The 21,526-nt window shown below is 42.3% G+C and overlaps 1 protein-coding gene across 1 annotated transcript in view; it reads right to left on the bottom strand.

Annotated features, from left to right (window-relative positions):
* Positions 1–16,853, bottom strand: part of LOC136361252 (plexin-B2-like) — a 171,039-nt gene extending 154,186 nt beyond the window's left edge. The window contains 1 exon segment of the mRNA XM_066319029.1: positions 16,668–16,853. The gene's annotated coding sequence lies outside the window, so the exon portion shown is untranslated.
* Positions 16,854–21,526: the final 4,673 nt, after the last annotated feature.

The following is a 21,526-nucleotide window of genomic DNA, read 5'->3' as shown; positions in this document are numbered from 1 at the left end:
TGTGGAGCAAATGTTCGGAGTTGCAGCCACCCACAGGAAGCTTCACCCACACATTCCCCCTGACAGACAGAACTGTATTCAAAATCAACACCCCAGAAGCACAACCAGCAGGTTATGCCAGTTGTATTTATCATCCACAACTGTGCTGCCACAGCCTAAACTAATCATGCAGAAGAGCACTTACTCTGTAGCTTCAAAAGTCAGCTGAGGCTCCAAATTTTAAAGAAAGCATTTTGATCCTCCTGACTTCCCTCTCCATCTGAACACACAGTAAAATCATGAACATATTCAGCCCAGATTCCTTTGTACTTAATTCTTCATGCTGTAACCCACAAAGAGACAAGTCCCAGGTTTGTGTCCCAACTTTTCCAGCTGCTCCAGATGCTCAGAGGGAAGCAGCAGGTTTAAGGATGTAGGAGACCAGAGCGTGCCACTCTGAATAATATGTATTGCACAACCTTATCAACTCACATCTTCCAGGGATGGCTGTATAATAAAATATGCTGCAGTTTTGGTTTTACTACTGGCAAATTTAATGTGCCTCAACCTGAAAACAGTCTCTTGTTTGTACAGTAGGTTCACCTCGTTACGTCAATTAAAATCATCCTGACCTGACAAGAATCTCAAGGTGCCCATAAAGCATGCAACCCCCAAATTTTTGGTGCAGTTTCCAAATGCCATTAAGCTGCTGACTGCTAACAGATACAACAAAGTATATATCTTGGTAACGTTAAAGGACCAGTAGAAATATATCATCTTAAAGGACAGCTTAAAACATTAAATATATTGAGATTATCTGTTGGGTTCCTAAGATTTACAGCGGTTTTACGAACCTTTCCTTGAGTAATCATGCCTTGGGCTGGGAAAAAAACAAGAGTTCTCTCAAAAGGCAGATAACTTCTCTCATTCACTTGTAACAAAGAAAGATATACGATGTGAAATGCCCAGTACCACCAGAAGGAAAAACAAGCACAGGAGGAATTGCATCCACTTATCTTTAGAGGCTTAAAGATTTTCAGTAGCTTCACACTAACTCAAGAGATTTTTATCCTTCTGCCTTTTATTTGCTTCCCTGACTTCCATTTTTTCTTTTCTCCTTCTGTACCATATTCCATCTTTTTATAACTGTGCACAAGGTTGGTATCCTCTTTCTGCCTCTACTCCTTGCTGGATGAAGCAAACTGAGCCTCTGGGTGAAGAAGAAAAGTAGCCCCAGCCTGCACTACCACCATCCACATTTACTTTTCCTGCCCATGGAAATGCATCCATCAGTTCATCATAATGTGGTTTTACTGCTGGTAGTGTGCAGTTGTTTCAGGATTTGGGGTACAATATCCCTCAGGGGAGTTTCTACAGCAATATTTTACGTGAGCCTTGTTGGCTTTCTTTTTTTCATTGATCTTTTTCCTTTCATAAACTTCCTTACCTTTTGCTGTGTAAGTAAATTAATGAACACATCCGAGATAAACAGACACTGCAGATACAAGAGAATATTAGATGATTACTTTGATAAAACTGAACTGGACAGCCCACTACAAGAATACATATTTTGAATTACAAATTAAAAGACACGATGGATTTTTTGATATATGGAGAAGTTCTAAACAAGGTGGTCTGCAGCTCTATAAAGAATTGCTTTTTATGTAATTCTATATATCCTCTCTTGCTCTCACTTTCCATATCCAAGCGAACAAAACAAGGACAGCTGAACTGAATTAGTGAGCAACCGAAAATATCCAGCCCATCTTTCTTAAAAACACAGAGGGATGTTTCTAGTTTGCCAAAAAAGAAGCAGTATTTTTAATACTGTGGTCCTCAAATAAACTGCCTCTTGACTGTCTGAATTACAAACTACTGTCTTAGGGAGATAAAACAAAGAACATGTGAAAATATAGCTGTGTATAGAATGAGCAGCATGGGAATCAGCTGGCAGCCATCTCTATACTGTCCCCCATCATAGTTTTTACTAATTTTTATTCAAACCAATGGCCTATAAAGTCAAGAGGATTTTACCAGAGTAAAATCTCAGTGCCCAGCATGGGATTTGTCAGGGGTTTGTTTTTTTTGGTTTTTTTACATAAATCTTTTCCTCCTAATTGCCAGTTTGGAGTCATCTGCAGGTATTTTTGCCTTCCAAGATCAAGCTGAAATTTTTCCATGGGATTTGGGGTAGAGGAGACAGTAAATGGTAAATCTCATGTTGAGGAATGCAAGAGAAACAAAAACTTTGGAAGCACTAGTCCTACTGGAATGCAGATACTAATATCAGAAGACACTCTCTCGTGTGGTGTCAGGGTCCTGTGGACACATATTTGAAATACTGAGCCCAGTCATTTATTTACAACAAAAACACAGCCAAAGCCAAGTTTCAAAAAACAGCAGGAATTCCAGCAGTGGCAAACTGATCTGAGAGCCAGAACAGTGCATGCTTAGGCCACAGAACGAGTATTTACACGAGCAAAAATCTTTTCCATCATCTTCAAAGGGAGTCAGGCATCACGTATGAGTGGTTTCAACTGGAAGAAGTCCATGCATAAAGAAGAGGGGAGAACTTTATGGTTGGCCACGATCATGGAACTTCCCTCTTGCAGGAGAGGATTAAAATAGAACCACCCAGACAAGCAACTACAACGTGCTGCATTTGGAGATACCTTCTCACAGATAAGACACACACATGCAAATGAATGAAGCAAGAGACTTTGTTGTTCCTATACTGTGATTATTTCTGGTTTAAATGCCTGGGTGGTGTTTGGAAACTATGGGCAAAAGGTAACTTGGTAGAACGACAAAAACAGATTTGGATTTTGAGGTAGGGCAGGGCAGGGCATTAAAATAAAGTGGTATCTTCCTACCATATAAATGTAGATACATTTTGAGAGAGAAAAAAAAACCAAAACAATTACAGTGCTGTAGGTTGAACTAAAGAAACATTTGTCTCTCTCTTTTTATTTTTTAAACAAACAAAAAACCTCCAACCATTGCATCTTGTTCTGTTTTGTTACCTGCCCAAACACACTTAAAAAAGACATGGCAGGAAAGGTGAAACAATTGCTCAGAAACCTCCCTTCCAACAAATTAGCCAGGTTTATGGCTTTGCAGGACACCTCACCCCGATCCTGATGGCAGGGCTCTTTGCCAAGCCTGGGGAAAGAAGATCAAAGGACAGCAGCATTTTAAGAGAAGGAAGCACTGAGCAGGTTCAGAACCACTGCCCTGTGCCTCCAGGGAGACAAGGCTTGGAGCACCAGCATAGGAAAAGCTGCACCATCTGATAAAAAAAAGCATGAGCAAGTCAGATTGCTCTAAAATACAGGCACACACATCCCTTTCTTTTTTTTTTTTTGCTCTGCTGAAGTGCAAAATACAATTTTGCAACGAATCAGTGAGAGGTTGTTTTTTTTTTTTGGAAGGACTTTTCCACTCGCTCCATTTAGGCAGGTGCCAAATGAGACTCTCAAAGAGAAAACTGTACAGGTACCTCCCAGCAAACCTGCCAGAGCCCAGGATGCTGCTCCATCCCAAGCTGCTGCACTGGAGGATGCATTTGGGCAGAGATGACAAAATGCTTCACTTTATCCAGCATCCAGCAAGAGCCGGAGAGAAAGAAGGTATCCAAATGGTCCAGGAAACTGTTTCCTTTCAGAAGTGAAAAGCCACGGATCAAAGCTTACTTCTCCTATTACCCTGTATCAAAAAAATATGCCTGCAATCATGAGTCACAGACCTTTAAATAATGTGTTTGAGGCCCATCTCTTTAGAAAAGTGCTTTTTGGTACTAAATGAAGAAAGATATTAGCTTTTTATTAATATATAAATGTGTATTTTATTTATATATATATATGTGTATTTTTATATATATTAATCACTAGTTGATGTATCATGAATTAAAATAAAACTCAAATGTGGAAAGCTTCCACATGAAACACAAGTGAAAAGGCTAAGAATATCTAGTTAGGAAAGAAAATGAATAAAAATAAATCATAAACCATATAGACCCAAGCACAGCAATTTACCTTGTGAAAACTCACGAGCTAATCAAAGAAATACATTTTGAAAAGAAAATACAGTGCACAAGCGACTGACACTGTCAACAAGACCATTAAATCAACACAACAGAGACTGAGCCCAGACGACAATGGCAGGAATTAAATCAAAAGCCTGGTTAGAGGATTGAAATTCAGCTATAAATGGGGCTTTGGACAAGCTTTTTCTTCAAGGAGTAGCTGGAGTGGTATTTTACCCCTGTCCCCCAACACTGGCCACCCTGGCCCACCACAGAGAAGCACATTGAAGTCTTGAGGATAACCAACTTTTTAGAAGGCCATCAACAGCCCTAAATACATTGTATTTATCAGTGGAAGGCAGAAATCAAAATGATTTTGACCTTAAATAGTGCATCTCATTTTCTGCTTTATGGTGAGCATAAAAATTACATGAATTATAAGATAGTCTCAAAACATCAATCTGGACTGAGTTCCCCAGGCATAGCAGGGAAAAGGCTAATGTGAGAGAAGAATAATCTGTTTACTACATGTATTGGTAAAGCTTTCCTGGCACTCCTGTGCCAGAGCTCTAAGGAAAGGCATATGAGCAGCTTATTTTTGAAGTACTTCACTAAAATCAGCTTCAGCTTGAATATTCAAACTTTAAAGCAATCTTTTTGTAGCCAAGCTTGCCTCCAAGAAGGAAAAAAACCCAAGAGGGTAGGGGGAAAGGAGCTCACAGATCAACTTTGCCATGTGAACTGGAGGCACAAGCTGAATAGTTTTTGGTACCTCTCTGTTTATTCGTAAATAGAAACGTGGGAGAAGAGACACAGGTCCTTGCTTAGCTGTTTCATTGCTGAAACTAAAACGCTGGACCACATCTTTTCCAACATTCCATGGCAACAGCATGCAAATAGCTCTCACAGGGACCCAACCAACCTCTCCTTATCAGCTGAGAAAACCAAGTGTTGGAGAATACAGTTACTTTTCTTCAAGGTGAAGAGCTCAAGGGCTGCAGAGTGTTCATTTTTTCCTCTGCTGATTATGAAGAAAGCCTGGATTCTTCACTTTCTACTGTTCTTGTATTTTCACCAAGAAAGCATTTCATTCCATTCATGAAGAAAAACAAGCAAAGCTCTCAGCTCCCAAACTGGAACATTCTTGTCAAAGAATTTAACACATTAGACTGGCAAGATTCAGGAGACTTGATGTGAAAGAACACAACTAGGCAGTGATGACAAAAGGGTAACTTGACAGCTTATTGACTGAAAATGGCTTTCACACCAGGAGGAAAAGAATAAACAGATTTTTTTGTGTGCCAGATATGAAACACCCAGTAATATAAGTAACTATACAGATGGCTGACTCTATAGCAGACCTCACAGATAACTGTAAGGGTAAAAAAAAAAAATAAGTTTTAAGCCACAAAATACTTTTGAAGCATTAGGCCATCACCTAAAGATCATGAGGCTGACGGAAAAGTTGTAGATCAAGGAGAAGATTTTGAATGCTGAGTCCAGAAAGTCAAGTCCCTCTAAAAAGGCTTGGAGCCCTACTGCTTCTTACTTCCCTAATGATGCAATTTGGCTTAACAAAACCAATTCTGTCTCCTCAGAAGCCCTGCTTCTGTTATGGCATGCTACATGCCATGACATAATCAATTCTCTGTTCTGTTCTAAACTCAAAAAATAGTTTTGTGCTAGCCTATACAGTTTCCAGAAAGTTACACTAGGTCAAGCTCTGCACAGTAGAAATGTCCCTGTTCTGAAGTGCTCTGCTAAATTTTTATCTTCCTCCCTTTCTTATTGTTCCTGCCTTTCTGTTATGAATTGTTCTCTGATGTGTCAGACTAATCGAATATATGTCATGCAGAAAGGCAGATTGCTTTTATTTGCTCTCCTGTCCAGCTGTAACCAACTCCTCTGTCACTCTTCTCAATATTCTCCTTCCATTTTAAAGCTTGCTACAGCGTTTGTGCTGCTCTTAGTGATGTGTGAAATTCTCACTCCATTCTCCTCACCAGCCCCTGGCTACGTGCATTAATGCAAAATAGAAACTTTGGCATAAGGTACAGGATGGAGAGGACTTTGATCAGAGTCTGAGAATCCCACCTCAAGCCAATTAGTCCATGAGGAACTTAAATTACAAGATTTCCAAGGGGTGTACTGATTGATCTGAGAAGCTGGATGCTGCCTACTGCTTAAAAAAACCCCTCAAATTACTATTTTCTCAAGGTGTTACCAAGGCACACATAGACCATTTATAGAAGTGCTTAACATATTGGTGAGCCATGACCCAGGCTAAAACTAAACTAAACTAAACTAGGAAGTGAAATAATATAAACCATTTTGCATCAAGACTCAAGACTCTAAAATTAAAAAGAGTTTTTTTTCTCTACAGTTTGCTGCTACTTTTTGGCAGTTATGAGCAAAGAGCCACCCTTACACAGAGTGCTTGGAGAGCATCTTTAAACAAGCTTTTTCTTTTGTTTTTGGGAACCTGAACAACAGCAACCATGATAAAAGCAACTTCAAGTCACATTGTTCCCATTTAATTCATGTTTTCTCGATACAATTGGGGTGTAAGAAGTCAGAGGAAAAGAAATTTGTGTATTACAGAGATCATGCTGTCAGGTAGCACATTAAAAATCTTTTCTATGAGTGTTCCACAACAATAAAAAATGTTTCCGTAAATACATGAGCAACAAAAGAAGGGCTAAGGAGAATCTCCACCCTTTATTGGATGTGGGGGAAAACAAAGGATAAGGAAAAGGCTGAGGTACTTAATGCCATCTTTGCCTCAGTCTTTAACAGGAAGAGCAGATTTTCTGTGGGTACCCAATCCCCTGAGCTCAGAGACAGGGATGGGGAGTGCAATGAAGCCTCTGTAACCCAGGGGGAAATGGGCAGTGCCCTGTTACACCACTTACACACACAGATCTATGGGGCTGGATGGGATCCACCCAAGGGATCCACCCAAGGGATCCACCCAAGGGATCCAGGGAGGGAAGTGGCAGAACTGCTCACAGAGTGACTTCCCATCATTTACCAGCTGACCAGGGAGGTCCCAGCTGACTGGAAACTACAGATGGGCTGAGATGGGACTGGCAGCACGGCATGTGCACCGACCAATTAAAATGAGTACAATCTTTTTAGCTTTACCTAAGCTTAGCTGCAACATTTCCATTTGCAAACACCACCTTGAAAGTCGTACCAAAGACCCTTGTGTAGTACTCTGTTTTCTTTATAACCAAACCTCTTTTTCTCTCTCTCATTCCCTCACCTCCAAATACAGTATAAAACTCTTAGATGTGGAAACAATAGAGGAAACTCTCAGGTGAAAGAAATCTTTCTGATATCCACTGTAATGCTACAATGCAGAGCAACCAGAGCTTTAAATGTGCTTTTGCTCAAGATTAGCAAAACTCCAGTGGATGTTTCTTTTCTTTATCAGCACTAAAAATATTCCAACATCCTCATGTCAGCAGCTACATATTTTCAAAACAGAGGTCTCCTATTAGGCTTGTTTATTATCAGCAAAAAGTAATTTTGCAATATTTTGCTTTCCAGATCCCCTCCCCCAAAGAGCAACCACCAAACACTGCTGATATCTTCAACTCTTTGAAAAGTTTTACTTTGTCCAAACAAACATGGAAATCAGTTTTCATTCAAATGTTCAATGAACTCAAGAGTTAAGAGTTACAAAGGTCTTTCTCCATGAAGTTATTTTTTTCTTTTCAGGTTAAACATATTCTTTTGTATTTAAATTGGGACAGTAGTCATGGTTTGGTTTGGTTTTTAAAGCATGGTTCTAATCCAGCCACTAAATAAAAAAAAATTAATCCAGAACTGAACTGCAGCCAAATGTGAGCAAATGTAAAACTGAGCACACTGAGTCCATGCAGGGCACTGTTGATCTTGGACACTCAAAGGAATTTTATTGAAAGTTCAATGATCTTTAGCAGTGACTCCCTCAACTGCTTTTTATCTCAGGATACTTCATGTACAGCAAAATGGAAAAAAACCAAAAAATCTGAGTCTCAACTCAACCTCTTCAATAGCTCCCAGATAAGTTTTTCTAGATCTTCTCTTAAACTGAACAAATTTAGTGAATTGGGGAAAAGATGGGGACTACAGGGAAGGAATAGCTTTCTTCAGGGAGTATTCCAAGCTCATCTGCACTATACTGTAGTCCTTTCTCGGGACAGAAAATCCATTCAGAGTGTAAATTTATTAAATATGGGAGTATATAAAAGACAATGAGAGCACTGTGGGGTAAAAAAAATAAAAAAGAAATAAAAGAGAGAAGAGAAGAGAAGAGAAGAGAAGAGAAGAGAAGAGAAGAGAAGAGAAGAGAAGAGAAGAGAAGAGAAGAGAAGAGAAGAGAAGAGAAAAGAAAAGAAAAGAAAAGAAAAGAAAAGAGAAAAGAAAAGAAAAGAAAAGAAAAGAAAAGAAAAGAAAAGAAAAGAAAAGAAAAGAAAAAAGAAAAGAAAAAGTAAGAGAGTGAATGTTGCCAGCAGTCTCTATTTGCACCAGTGTGGAAAAAGGAGTTAGGCACCATGGACTGCCCATCCCCAATAGATATCACCATCTGTCTGGTATCTACTTGGGGCCAAAATCAAACTGGAGATTTTGGTAGAGGAAGGAGGAAGGTTCTCCACTGCAGCACCATTCCCCACAGTCCCTCCTCTTTCAACCCCAAATTTAAGCACTATGAGCAGAGGTACTGTCAGCCAGTTAACAAACGGTGTGGTAATCACCTACATACTGAAGGGGGAAGTTGAAGCCAAGATTTTATAGTATGATTAATGGTTTCTGGGTGTACAGTTCAAGGTACTGTGAAGAAATGCTGAGTTCAGCTTCTGGAGAAAATAAAAAACAAAAAAAAATCAGGCTCCTTTAACATCCCTTAAGCTAAACCAGCTTTGGGTTCCCCAACCACCATTTTGGGATGCTTGCCATGAGGACCTTGAGAGAACTACTTTCTGCCTTGGGAAATTAATTAAGCTGCAATACATCACATTTAAAAGCTGGTGTCCTTGCTTCAGGTTGCACTTCGATCTTTGCTCAGCCAGCCTCTCGTGGGTGGGGTGAACACGCATTTAGAGATGGGAAAAATAAAAGGTCTTTCCTGAGGGCCTGGACAGGTGAGGGAGTTTCTATGGGGTAAGCAAGGGTGTGAGCCCATGGGTGTGCTGCAGTGGCCCCAGTGCCTGCTCTTCCCCCACGGTGCACACACAGCATCCTGCCAGCACACACAGGGACATCCCTGTCACCACACACAGGGACATCCCTGTCACCACACACAGGGACATCCCTACCAGCACACACAGGACATCCCTGCCAGCACACACAGGGACATCCCTGTCACCACACACAGGACATCCCTGCCAGCACACACAAGACATCCCTGTCACCACACACAGGGACATCCCTGCCACCACACACAGCATCCTGCCAGCACACACAGGACATCCCTGTCACCACACACAGGACATCCCTGTCACCACACACAGCGACATCCCTGTCACCACACACAGGACATTCCTGCCAGCACACACAGGGACGTCCCTGTCACCACACACAGGGACATCCCTGCCAGCACACAGCAGGGACATCCCTGTCAGCACACACAGGGACATCCCTGTCACCACACACAGGACATCCCTGTCACCACACACAGGGACATCCCTGCCAGCACACAGCAGGGACATCCCTGTCAGCACACACAGCATCCTGCCAGCACGCACAGGGACATCCCTGTCACCACACACAGGACATCCCTGGCAGCACACACAGGGACATCCCTGTCACCACACACAGGACATCCCTGTCACCACACAAAGGACATCCCTGCCAGCACACACAGGGACATCCCTGTCACCACACACAGGACATCCCTGTCACCACACAAAGGACATCCCTGCCAGCACACACAGGGACATCCCTGTCACCACACACAGGGACATCCCTGCCACCACACACAGCATCCTGCCAGCACACACAGGACATCCCTGCCAGCACACACAGGGACATCCCTGCCACCACACACAGGACATCCCTGTCACCACACACAGGGACATCCCTGTCACCACACACAGCGACATCCCTGTCACCACACACAGGACATCCCTGTCATCACACACAGGACATCCCTGTCACCACACACAGGGACATCCCTCTGTCACCACACACAGGGACATCCCTGTCACACAGGGCATCCCTGTCACCACACACAGTGACATCCCTGTCACCACACACAGGACATCCCTGTCACCACACACAGGGACATCCCTGTCACCACACACAGGACATCCCTGTCAGCACACACAGGGACATCCCTGCTCACCCTGCAGCTCACAGCCCCAGCAGCCACTGTCACACACAGCAGGGACAGGAGGCTGGCTGCCCTCCCCAGTGCCCATACAGCCACTGTCACAGGTACAGCAGGGACAGGAGGCTGGCTGCCCTCCCCAGTGCCCATACAGCCACTGTCACACTCAGCAGGGACAGGAGGCTGGCTGCCCAGCCCCACAGCACTGTGTGGAGTGACCTAACCCGAGAGGAGAGCTCACACCACTGGAGGAGAGCAGTGGCTCACGTGGAGCAGGGTGGGCTCAGCCTGCCTGGTTTGTCTGCCTGTGCTGTGTGACATCAGGCAGACATGGGCAGGGTCGATTTGCTCATGGTGACTGTGAGGAATGGGGTCCAAAACCACCTGAGAGCATTTAGCTTTTGGCTAGGTCACTGCATGCCTCTGACATATCAATGATCACTCAAACATCAATCAAATATTGTTCACTTTGTGACGCAACAGCTGCAGCTCGGTCTTCACAGAGGTGTCTCTGCTCTCCATTTCTGCTTCCCAAACCTGACAGTGTCCTTTGCTCACCTTCAGGACAGCCCTTTCTCTCCAACCATCCAGTGTGACTGGCCACCAGGGACTTCTGGCTGAGCACCCAACAGAGCAGCTGCCCTCCAGCATCAGTCCAGTGACACCAAGTGCCCACTTGGGCACTGCACTGACCTCCACTATCCTTGATGGCTGGGACTCTGAAAGAGGTGAGGAGCACCTTGGCTGTGCTTGTGGAAGGGGCAGAGGTAAGACCAGCTCTGTTTTAATACCAGGCCATAAGATAAACCAGCAGAAAGGATAAAGGGACAATCTGGACATTGTGATGAGTCTCTGTTCAAAGGCTGCTGAATCCACGCTGAAATGCAGGGATTTCAGGGAGCATATGACAGCAAGGAATAGCTGTCTCAGTCCACTGAGCTTCAAGTCTCCCCCTCTCCTGACATCTAATATGCTGCTCAAAATTGATCTCTGTGTGTGTAATGGTCATATCAGATAACTACACTGTTTACCTGCTCCTGGGGATACTTATGCCCCAAAAAGATCTTAACAGCAGGAAAGTCAGATCACCTTTGTTCTGCCATTGCTGGAATACCAGAAGGCAGCTGGACAAGATGGTGCCTTTGTCTTAATATTTAACTGCTTTTAGATCTTGGATGTGTTTATGGCTCAGCCTGAAACACCTGAAAATGTCTCTGTAGGAAGCACACTGGACTCATTCAGCAGAGCCCAATTTTACAAGAAAGATGAAGCTCAGCCTTCTCTTTATACTCCTAGAAGACACACATTCAGACTTAAAAAAATAAAATGGCAATCCTTCTTTTGCTAACCAAAGACACAAATCAAATGGCACTGGCAGACTCTTCTCTTTTCTCAGTTCCACATTAATTTTCCATGCAGGAATTATTTTATGTGCCCACTGAATTCTTTCTTCCATGATACTCTGTTAAACTTTTGATTAGAAGACACAAATTACAGTATTCTTGCAACAGCTGGTCCCATGGACAGGTGGGTCAAGAATTTTCTTCACAGCCACAGTTCTTAGAGTGCAAGTACCCACCAAAGAGAAACGTAAATTCCATGGGATTACTGCAGCAGCATTAAGTGCATAAGCTGCCAAACCATACAGAAAGTTAATAGATTTGTTTATGGGCTAGACAAGGTTTAATTAAACCAGGCAGCTCTGAAGAACAGTAAATCCTCTCTTTTTGTCTTCCTCTCCCCCTCCCCCTCTTTCTTTTCTAGAGTATCTTTCTCCGAGTGGCTTTCCTCTTCCTAATAATCCCATCACAAATGACAGATATGTTATCAGTCATCACTGGGATTTGACACATTCTTAATACCTGTCATGACAGCTCTGAAGTCTGCATGCTACTCCATTGTGTTCCAAAGCATTTGCAGGAGGTAATGGACACATCAAACACAACTCAATGGCTCTGCTGTATTGAACTGCTGAAGGCTTGCAGTGTAGAAGCAGATGTTTAAAAAAGCCTAATTGTGATTATTCAAAATTACACACGTAGTAATTAAATATAAAGCAGTATATAATGTGGCATTATGTGTATTGCTGTGCCCAAATAGAGTCTATCCTGGTACCTTGGGTCTCTGTTTTACTTTAACAGAGAACCTAATGCAGAAGTGAGATGCAAGTCATGGCTAGAACCAGAGTCAACATCAAAGGTGGACACCTGAACTGATATAAAGACAGTGGGATTGTGAAATGTGTCACTCACAGCAGCTGTCAATACTGCCAAAGAGTAACTGTGAGTGCAGCAGAACACGAGTTTGAAAAGTGTCTCCCTGATGGGGACAAAAGGGAAAGACAGCATCTTATCAGTGAGCAATGTGGACAAGGAATACCAACTGACAGGTTGTGTGTGAGTCCATTGCTAATGCCTGTTGATTCCTGTGGATGTCTAAATACAGGTAGTTTTGTTATCTTTCATTCAGGGCCTCAAAAGTCATCTAACAGATGCAGCACTCCACAGAAAAAAATTCAATACAGAGCTCTCCAAGCAGATAATTTTTTTTAAGTCAAATTCTAGCATTTTTTCTGATGACTCCGGTCATCCGTGTGCAACACTTTTCAGGCACAAAAAATTATAGTTTTTTAGTGTAGTTCCTTCCAAGCCTTAAACTTGCAAAAGGCTTTCTCTCAGTGGAGCCCAGCTGCTGCAAAGCATCATATAGCTACAGCCTCTGCCAACAGCATATGAGCTGCATGACAGCAGTGTGCTTTGCCATTAGTAAATGCAATGGCTTGTTGTTCTCCATGCATTTACAATTTTGCACAAAAGCAGAATAAAACCACCCCCAACAAAAACAAAAACCCCACACAGATTAGAGACAAAGCAGTGCTGTGTAACTCCAGGCCCTTTCAGCAAGGCAGAATTGTGAGCTGGAGTCAAAAGGAAGTGTCCCATTGACATAATGAGCTTTGGAGCAGGTCTGGAGGGAAGAGGACAGGGAAAACGCATTCAGCCACCTAAGTGATTTCATGTACCCTGGACAAAATTAGTTAAGGAGTATGTCGTGGTTTAAGAGGCATTGTTTGCATCTACAAGAAATGGATGAGTAAACTGGAATTCTTTACAGTGCAATTTTAGTCTAGAGAGATGCAAGAGGAAGTTTTGCACCTATCAAGCGCTTGGGAACAATGTGGTGGCATTTAGAGGGTGGGAATATTGTTCTCAGGATGCAGCAAATCCCATTCCAGGGATCTAAACCAGTGCCATAACAGCACTGGTTGGGTGTAAGCTCATCTTTCCAGCTGAAGCACTTTCCAAAAAGCTGAAAGGTAAAGTTGACTTTTCACCAGATCAGATACTGCCCAGCATAAAAACATCCCACAACTCAACATGGTATCACCTTTTCTGATTAGGATCTTATACCAGAGCCTAGTACAGATTAAATTTGTACTGTGAGCTGAGCTTGGGTCGCATGGAGGCAAAAATCATGGCAGCACAGCCCCACTGAGAATCTCCCAGGAAATATTCCCTTCTGGCTTCAATCCAAGGAGCATTACTGCTCCTCCTGCTGCCTACACTCCCCAGTTATTCCTTTCATACACCCTCTCAGCTGTAAGCAAATCAACATGCCAATCCCTTGGGACACATGGCTTAGCTTATACTTAAGACTTGCCATTCTGCTTTGTGCTTTGGACATTGATTTCCATTGTCTCAGCTATCAGGCAACAAAAGGGCATTTAATTGCTGTCTCATTTAGTCTGGGGGAGAAGAGAAGAACAACTTTTTCCAGGCCTGATTGATGGCAGCCATTAGCACCTCCTAGCACAATACTGACTTACTAGGAGCATGATTTACATGTGAAGTTCAGTGCCACACAAGTGAATCAGATTTGCAGCTCAAGTGAATCAGATTTGCAGCTATGCTTACTTGAACAACTTCAGAGACAAAAATCTTCACAGTGAAATGAATTTGCAGAAATGCTCACACTGCTCACTCATTTTAAAGAGAAAACTTCAAAGGTTAAGGAGGTTCGTTGAAACCTCCTAGAAACACAAAAGAAAGTTTTTTAGCAGAGATCTCACAGGTTTTGTTTCCCTTGTCAAGTGCTCTACCATGCAGGTGCTTTAATGGTTGTAAAGGGAAAAAAAAACCCAAAAAAACACCCAATGTTTTATACTTACTTACATACATTTAACATTAATTAGGAAACACTTCATATCCACTAGGCATCAAAATCCCCAATTGCATACGACAAAAGGCAATGCTGAAGAATTCCAGAAACTGTTTTCCTCCTTTTCATGTGAACATTCTAATTTTTTTGTGATTGAGGAAAGAAGAAAATTAATATCCACATTTAATATCCTCCCTGTACTGGAGAGCAATAAGCCACATGCCTTGGTGTTCACACCAAACTGCTGATAGTGGATTTTTAGTACTTGTCTCGTTTTATTAAAAAGCAAAAGGATGCAAATCTCCCTTTCAAAAGAACACAGCTCAAGATACAACTAGACTAGTGAAGGCTTCTTGAAACAGCACCTTTAATCAGTCCTGTTATGTGAAACTTGCAGTAATTTCAGTAAAACTGGATGTAGTTTGATGCCGCTTATCAAAACATTTAATAATTGCAAAACATAAGATCCATAAGCCCCTTTTGAACACCAGACTTTCCAGTCAGATGGAAACAAGCTGAGGCACTAGGTATTATCAGACACACCCTTGTACACTTTTTGGAAGATTTGCTATGGGATGGGAGACACAGATTGAGAAAGGCTGACTTTGAGCAAGGCAATGATGTGCAGCCAAACACACAAACACTCATGTTCTCTGAGCTGTAGGAGCACTAACCCTGGCCAGGCAGAGGCTCTCTGAAACCTTGCTGGCTATGCCCACAAAAAAAACCCACTTCTGACTACTTTCAGAACATATGCTCTGTTATTCACATAATTGGTTTAAAATTCCACAGGAAAATTACTCTGCAATTACTTGCTTTCAGTGAGTCCACGTCTTACTTTCACAACCCCCACAGGACCCACCTTTGTTCCTCAGTGATACTCATCTGGCCTGATGTGCATTATAAATAAGCTTAAATAGTGGCTATTTCTGTGTGATTCCAAGCTTTTTCCTACAATCTCCAAAACCACGGTTTTAGGTACATAAATGATCTGCAAAGGACAGAATGTACATTTTGTTTAGAACAGCTGTTTTCACTTTTATCCATCCTGCAGTACGCGTGCACGGAAACCTATGTTTCGATTCTGTCCTTCTCCTCATTTGTTTTTAAGAGAAAAAAGAAGGCAAGCAGCATCCAAATAATAAACAACAACCCCTGCGCCTCCATCCCCCAAACAAACAAAAAACTACTAAAAAACCTCAACAAACCTTCCAAAACTGGCATCAGGCCAGATATTAGGGTCAAACACTAGAATACCTTGTTTCCTTAACTTGGCTCCTCCAAATTTTTTTTTTCCCCCCTCCCACTGCTTCCTTTTTCTTTGGTGCCGGGCAGGAGACACGTGTTTCTCTTTGCTGGAAAGGATAAGTGTTATCTTCCCAAAAGTTCAGTCTAGGGACAATGATTACTGGTACTGAGGAAGGTGGCACACAGGATCCTGGAGTCTCTCATTCCTCTCCAGCCTTGTGGCAGGCTGGAACCAGAGCTCTCAGTGGCAGCACCTCCAGGAGCATCTCGAGCACTAAGAAAGCTGCCAAAATGGATTTAAACCACTTTGCAGCTGAAGAACAGACCAAGAACCATGTTTGTGCAACCCTTCTATCCATCATGCTTCAAAGATCTCTTTGGCCACTTGAGAATAAAGAAGAAAGATTTCCATGCTGGTTTCTGAGAAGCCAAGCCAACACACACTAATCAACGTGAACAGGTCCTGGAAAAGAGGCTGATCAAATCCCTCTGCTCATCCTCAAACATCCTCACAGTCAAACCCACACACCTTGGAGATTCAGGTCAGCCACACAGCTGCTCAGCATCCCCTGGGAGACTCAGAATGGAAGTGCAAAATTAGGGCAAGCACTAGCACAGCAGTAGGCTGCAGCATGTTGCTGGCAGAGGCACAAACCTGCTCCTCTACCCAGCACACCATCTATAAATAGGTTTATGAATACAGAACCTCTGCCAAGCTATTCTTGCTTTTTATTTTTTTTTCCTTTGCTAATTTTTAATGCCTCTTGCAAGACTGACTCCTAGAATTTTATCTCCATTAGTAGTAATAAACACTTATTAATGCTCCAGCAATATCTGAAAGTCTTGATAAATAGCAACAAATTTGTCTAGAAAACCAGAATATAATTTTGCATTTAGAAAACTGTATTGTATTGAAAAAAAAAGAAGAAGAAATGAGCTTACCTGAAAACAGAAAATTCACATGAAAAATCTGCATGCACACCACAGCTTGGGAAACAAGAACCCACTTCTTCTGGGATTTCAAGAGGAGACAAGGAGGTTGTCAGTGTTTTCTCTTGCTCAGCTGTGCTCCTGGGGGTACCAACTGAGCCCCAGAACTGAGCCCTGTGCCGTCCCTCTCACTCTTCTCACCTGCAACAAGAAGACAGGCTCTGAGCTCCCTGGGCACAGGAGCAGCACAGTATCCCAGAGCCCAGGCACAGCCAGAGGCTCACACCCACCACAGCCTCAGAGAACGTGCCATTATTGATGGCATGGCTCTCTGCTCTTCTCCACTGCAGGTGCCCTCTCCAGGTACCCTGGGGACAACGCAGAGCACTAGAAAGCTGTCTACAGAGCATCCCAACTCTCCCTTGGAGGGACCACTTTTCTAGATGGCAACAGCAGCCCCATAACAAACCTGCTGAAGCCCAGACTACAGCAAGAACACTTTATGGTAAGGATTTTGTTTTGAGCTGCCAGTTTTTGGGCGATCAAACCAGTCAGGAGTAATTTCGAACAGTGACATTAACCAAGGACTTAAATTAGCTTGTACTTTCATCTGGTATCATTCTCCCATATCTCTGTTTTTTCCCTCTCAGCCCTTACATATTTCACCATCCATTTTCAAGGATGGATGACTAAATGAAACCCTTTCTTAAGGCTCAATTTTCAAAAGCAGTGTCACCTTCCAGTTTCCCTTTGCTTCAGAAATTAGCTTCTAGGGGCATATTCTTAAAAAGCGTACATCTATACTTATTTAAACTTCCTGGGGAATAATTGAGTATGGAAAGTATGGTTTAGCCTGATTAAATTTCTATTTCCATCTAAAAATAAAAGGAAATACATAGTAAAGAACTAGGAAAGCTTGAGCTTCCCTATTTTTTTTTAACTTCTGAAAGATGAAGACAAAGGAGACACATTACAATAAATTTTGTTTCCTTTCAGAAATCCCAAGAAACATATGACCATACTCTTAAATTTTGCTCTATGTAGAGTTGACTGCTAAATACTTTATATATTCTAAACTAGGTGATCTTACTGGCCCTGATTTGAGTCATAGGACTACATGACCTCTGGTGATCTCTGCCAAACCAAGTTACCTTATGATTTTTTCCAAAGGGAACAAAGACTAGTTTGTGTTATTCAGAAACATAGCCAACTTTTTTTTTTTTTTTTTTCTTTTTTTTTTTTTTTTTTTTTTTTAATGTTTGCCACTACTTTTACTGTATGCATCTTCTCCAACAAGGAACCTTTCAACAGTCCAAATCTATGCGCATTTTTATATGAAAACCCTTTAATAGTTATTTCAATCTCAAATAATCAGAAGTATCTTATCACACTTCATGAACTGAAAGGATTTAATGCATTTAGGTTAAACCAGCCTGGTAAGAAAACTGAGAGAATGCATCCTAAGTCCTCCACTAGGTAACAGGGGTAAAAGACACTGGTGGTATTTCCTGTGGAAGAAACTCCAACTTTACAGCAATACATTTTCCAGCTGTGATTCTGAAGGCTGGACACTATTTTTTAAAGCAGCTCTCACATCACATGGCTGTCAGCCCTGCAGGGAAAGCAGTGGAATCCCTTGCACACTCCTCACCTCTCTCTGCCAGCAGCAGCCTCCAGTCACCTCCCTGTGCCAAGGCCAAGGTCACACACAAGCCCACACCTCCTGTGGATCATCACACAGCTTTTTCCAGCTGCCTCCATCATCTCTGTGCATCCAACCTTTTAGCTGGCCCACAGGTCTGCTCCACAGTAAAAATCTGGCTTTTCAGTCTCTTGGAAGATAAACACTCTGAGGCTTTTTTTTCCAAAAAAATTCTTAAGCATGTGTTTCTTGATTAATACTAAAAAAAAAAAATAACCAAAACAACCCTTCATGCAATACAGCAAGATCTTTTTTCTGTTTCTCTGTGTACCTGCTCTCAGCAGAGAGGAATAGAGACATTATTTAATAGATAAGATATCTGGGAATGAAGTATCATTCTGAAGGATTTCCAGAACTAAAATACCATAAAGACAAGATATTAAAATTAAACAGATCTTTCCATGGTTAAGTTGAGGAATGCCAACACAGGGTTGGAAATTTCTCCTCAAATCTACCTGAGCCTTACTCCTGTGCTCTGACATTTCTGTCGTCACAGTTTTCTCCCTTCTTCTTCTCCAAGAAGTGCAAATGCCTTCTCCCTTAACCCCAGCCACACACTGGCCATCAGACCCTATCACTGCCTCTGCTGCAAGGGAACACTGAGACAAGAAATGGTAATTCCCTCAGAAAACCACTCACATGGGTCTTCCCAGCAAGTGGATTCATATTCTTCCTTCTCTCATTTTTCAAGACTCACAGGTACTTCTCTTCTCTACTGAAATGACTTCAACTAAACTAACACCATGAGCATTTTTAAAGTTGAGCCTCAAACAGAGCCTAAAAGAGACTGCTGTTAGACAGGATGGGCTTTTTCTTCAGCATGCCCACAGCTGGCTTCAAAGCTCATTGTTCAAATGGGAACAGTTGACATGCAAAGTCAAAATTAAGGATCCTGGGAATAGCTGTGCATGACAGGCAGCTGGCAGGCAGGTCTCCTGAAAGGATGCAGCTCTGCACATGAAGTCACAAGAGTGAGATCCCTAATTATATGCAGTAACCAAGGCATGGAAGAAAAACCAGTTGTTCATCAGTCAGCATCCAGCAGCACAGTGAGGAAGCTTTGTTCTCTTCTCTGGAAAGAGGACAGTCGATAGTGCACGTATCAAAGCCTGGATCCACAGCCCTCCAGGCTTAATTAGAAAATCATGAAGAGTACAAAATGGCATTGGACACAAAAAAAAAATAAAAGATCATTTTTCAAGTAAATTTAGTGGAGTGAGCACTCTTACATTTACAGTCCACACTCCCTCTTCCACCCTTTTCCCTCGTTAATGATCCAGAGTTGGCTGCAGATGCAACAAAACCTGTCAGCAACTGCAGGGAGTCCTAAAGCAAGTCTTGCCTATTATTTCAGCTATATAGATGAAGGTCGCTGACACTGCTAACACCTCTGACATTTTATAATCAATTGCCAACATTTACAGAGGAGAAAATACCACTAGCTTTGAACATACTGAGAAAGAAAGAAATTCTTCTCAATTAATTTTAAACTTGCTCTCTCTCTGAGCCAAAACATGAAACATGAGGCAACCTAACAAGTCAAATATTAGTGAGATTGTTTTCTGGCAGCCAATGCCTTATTCTGTTTGTATATAAACAATTGTAGTTTATCCATCTCTTCAAAATAACTGCAGAATGAATCATCATAAGGACAGTGTCAGAGGAAAGTGCCAAATACTTGTAGCCAAAGAAAAATAATAATTCCACTTTAAAAGCAACTATGAATATCAGACTACCAGCATGTTGCTAACACCAAACTCCTACTGGAGAAATCTAGTATTTTGTGGATTAGACTCGTGGAAGATGAAAGGGGCTGACCTTTACCTATACCTTGGCTGCTGGTAAAGAATGATGAAGCTCTTGCTGTACACTGCACACTCACTTCATGCCTGCTTTTCAGAACAGGAACAGAGATTGCTGCCTTTAAAACCAGCCATACGTTGATTTTTTTGCCAGCTGCAATATTCCACTGCTATAGTAAGGATGGAGGGGCTAAGGAAGAGATTTTCAACCAGTACTTTGTAAAGGGTCCACAAGTCCTGTCTGATTTATAAACTGTCAATGTGCTTGGTGAGTTCAGCAGCTGGGAAGCCCTGGATTTGACATTGCTGCCCTTACTCAATAGTTCAAAGCAATCACTTGGAGTTAATACAGGGCCTCAGAGAACACGGGGATCTCTAACTTAAGACCTCCTAAAGACCTATATTTTGGTCAACACTCTTGCTCCTGACAGCCCATCTCACCATCCAGCTCCTAATTCAAACGGAATTCAAATTTTCACAGGGGTTCGTTGCTGTATGTTGTAATATTCGCATCAAATACAATTGCCAAAGGCACTCCAATTTTCACTAATTGTTATCATTAGGAGGAAGGAGGAAAAAAAAAAAAAAAGTATTTTTGTCCAAAAAGAGTCATTTCCTGGTGTTTGGCACAGGCAGGACAACAGTCACAGGCAGCATCTTGGCTCAGCAGGCAGCAGTAGTAGGTGGTAAATGAGAGTGCTGGGGAGGGGACAGATCTTTTTCCAGGGGGGAGAGGGGGCAGTGGAGGCACCCTGATGGCAGCAGATTTATGCATCCACTCTTGTCAGACTAGGAGGGAATCATTATGCAGGGCCAGCTGCAGGGGTGTGCACTGCTGTCGGGAAAAATTAGGAGTCTAGCAATGAACTATAAAGAAGGGAGAAGTGACAGAGTGAATGAAAACTCCATGATAAACCCATTTAGGCTTTTTTTTAATTTTTTTTTTTTTCCTTGGGATGAAATATGAAGCATAATCTCTTTGGCATATTTGCTGGCAGAGACTCAAACAAATGCCTAGGTACAACTCAGGCACATGGCCCAGGATGTGCAGTGACAGCATCCACCCAAAGGACCAAAGCTGCACAGGGTATGGAGCTAGAGTCCTTTCTCAGCACGTTCAGCTCACTTCTGGGGAAGGATCAGAGCACACTGAGATGCTTTTGGAAGAAATCTGCTCTGCTGCTGTGAATGCCTTCTTTGCACAGATACCTTGGAAAGAAAGCTTTTCTATTTGGGCAGGGCACAGAGCAGAGATGACTGGACTATAAAACAGTGAAAAGCATCCAAAATAGGACCCTGGTATTTCACCCTGATTTGAGAAAATGATAACTTTCCAATTTCATGTGGCATTCCTCTCCCTAGGAGAA

This window comes from Sylvia atricapilla, chromosome 5 (genome assembly GCF_009819655.1).
Source record: "Sylvia atricapilla isolate bSylAtr1 chromosome 5, bSylAtr1.pri, whole genome shotgun sequence".
Lineage (NCBI taxonomy): Eukaryota > Metazoa > Chordata > Aves > Passeriformes > Sylviidae > Sylvia > Sylvia atricapilla.
The sequence above is the reverse complement of the archived record's forward strand: the minus strand, read 5'-3'. Positions and strand labels throughout refer to the sequence as shown.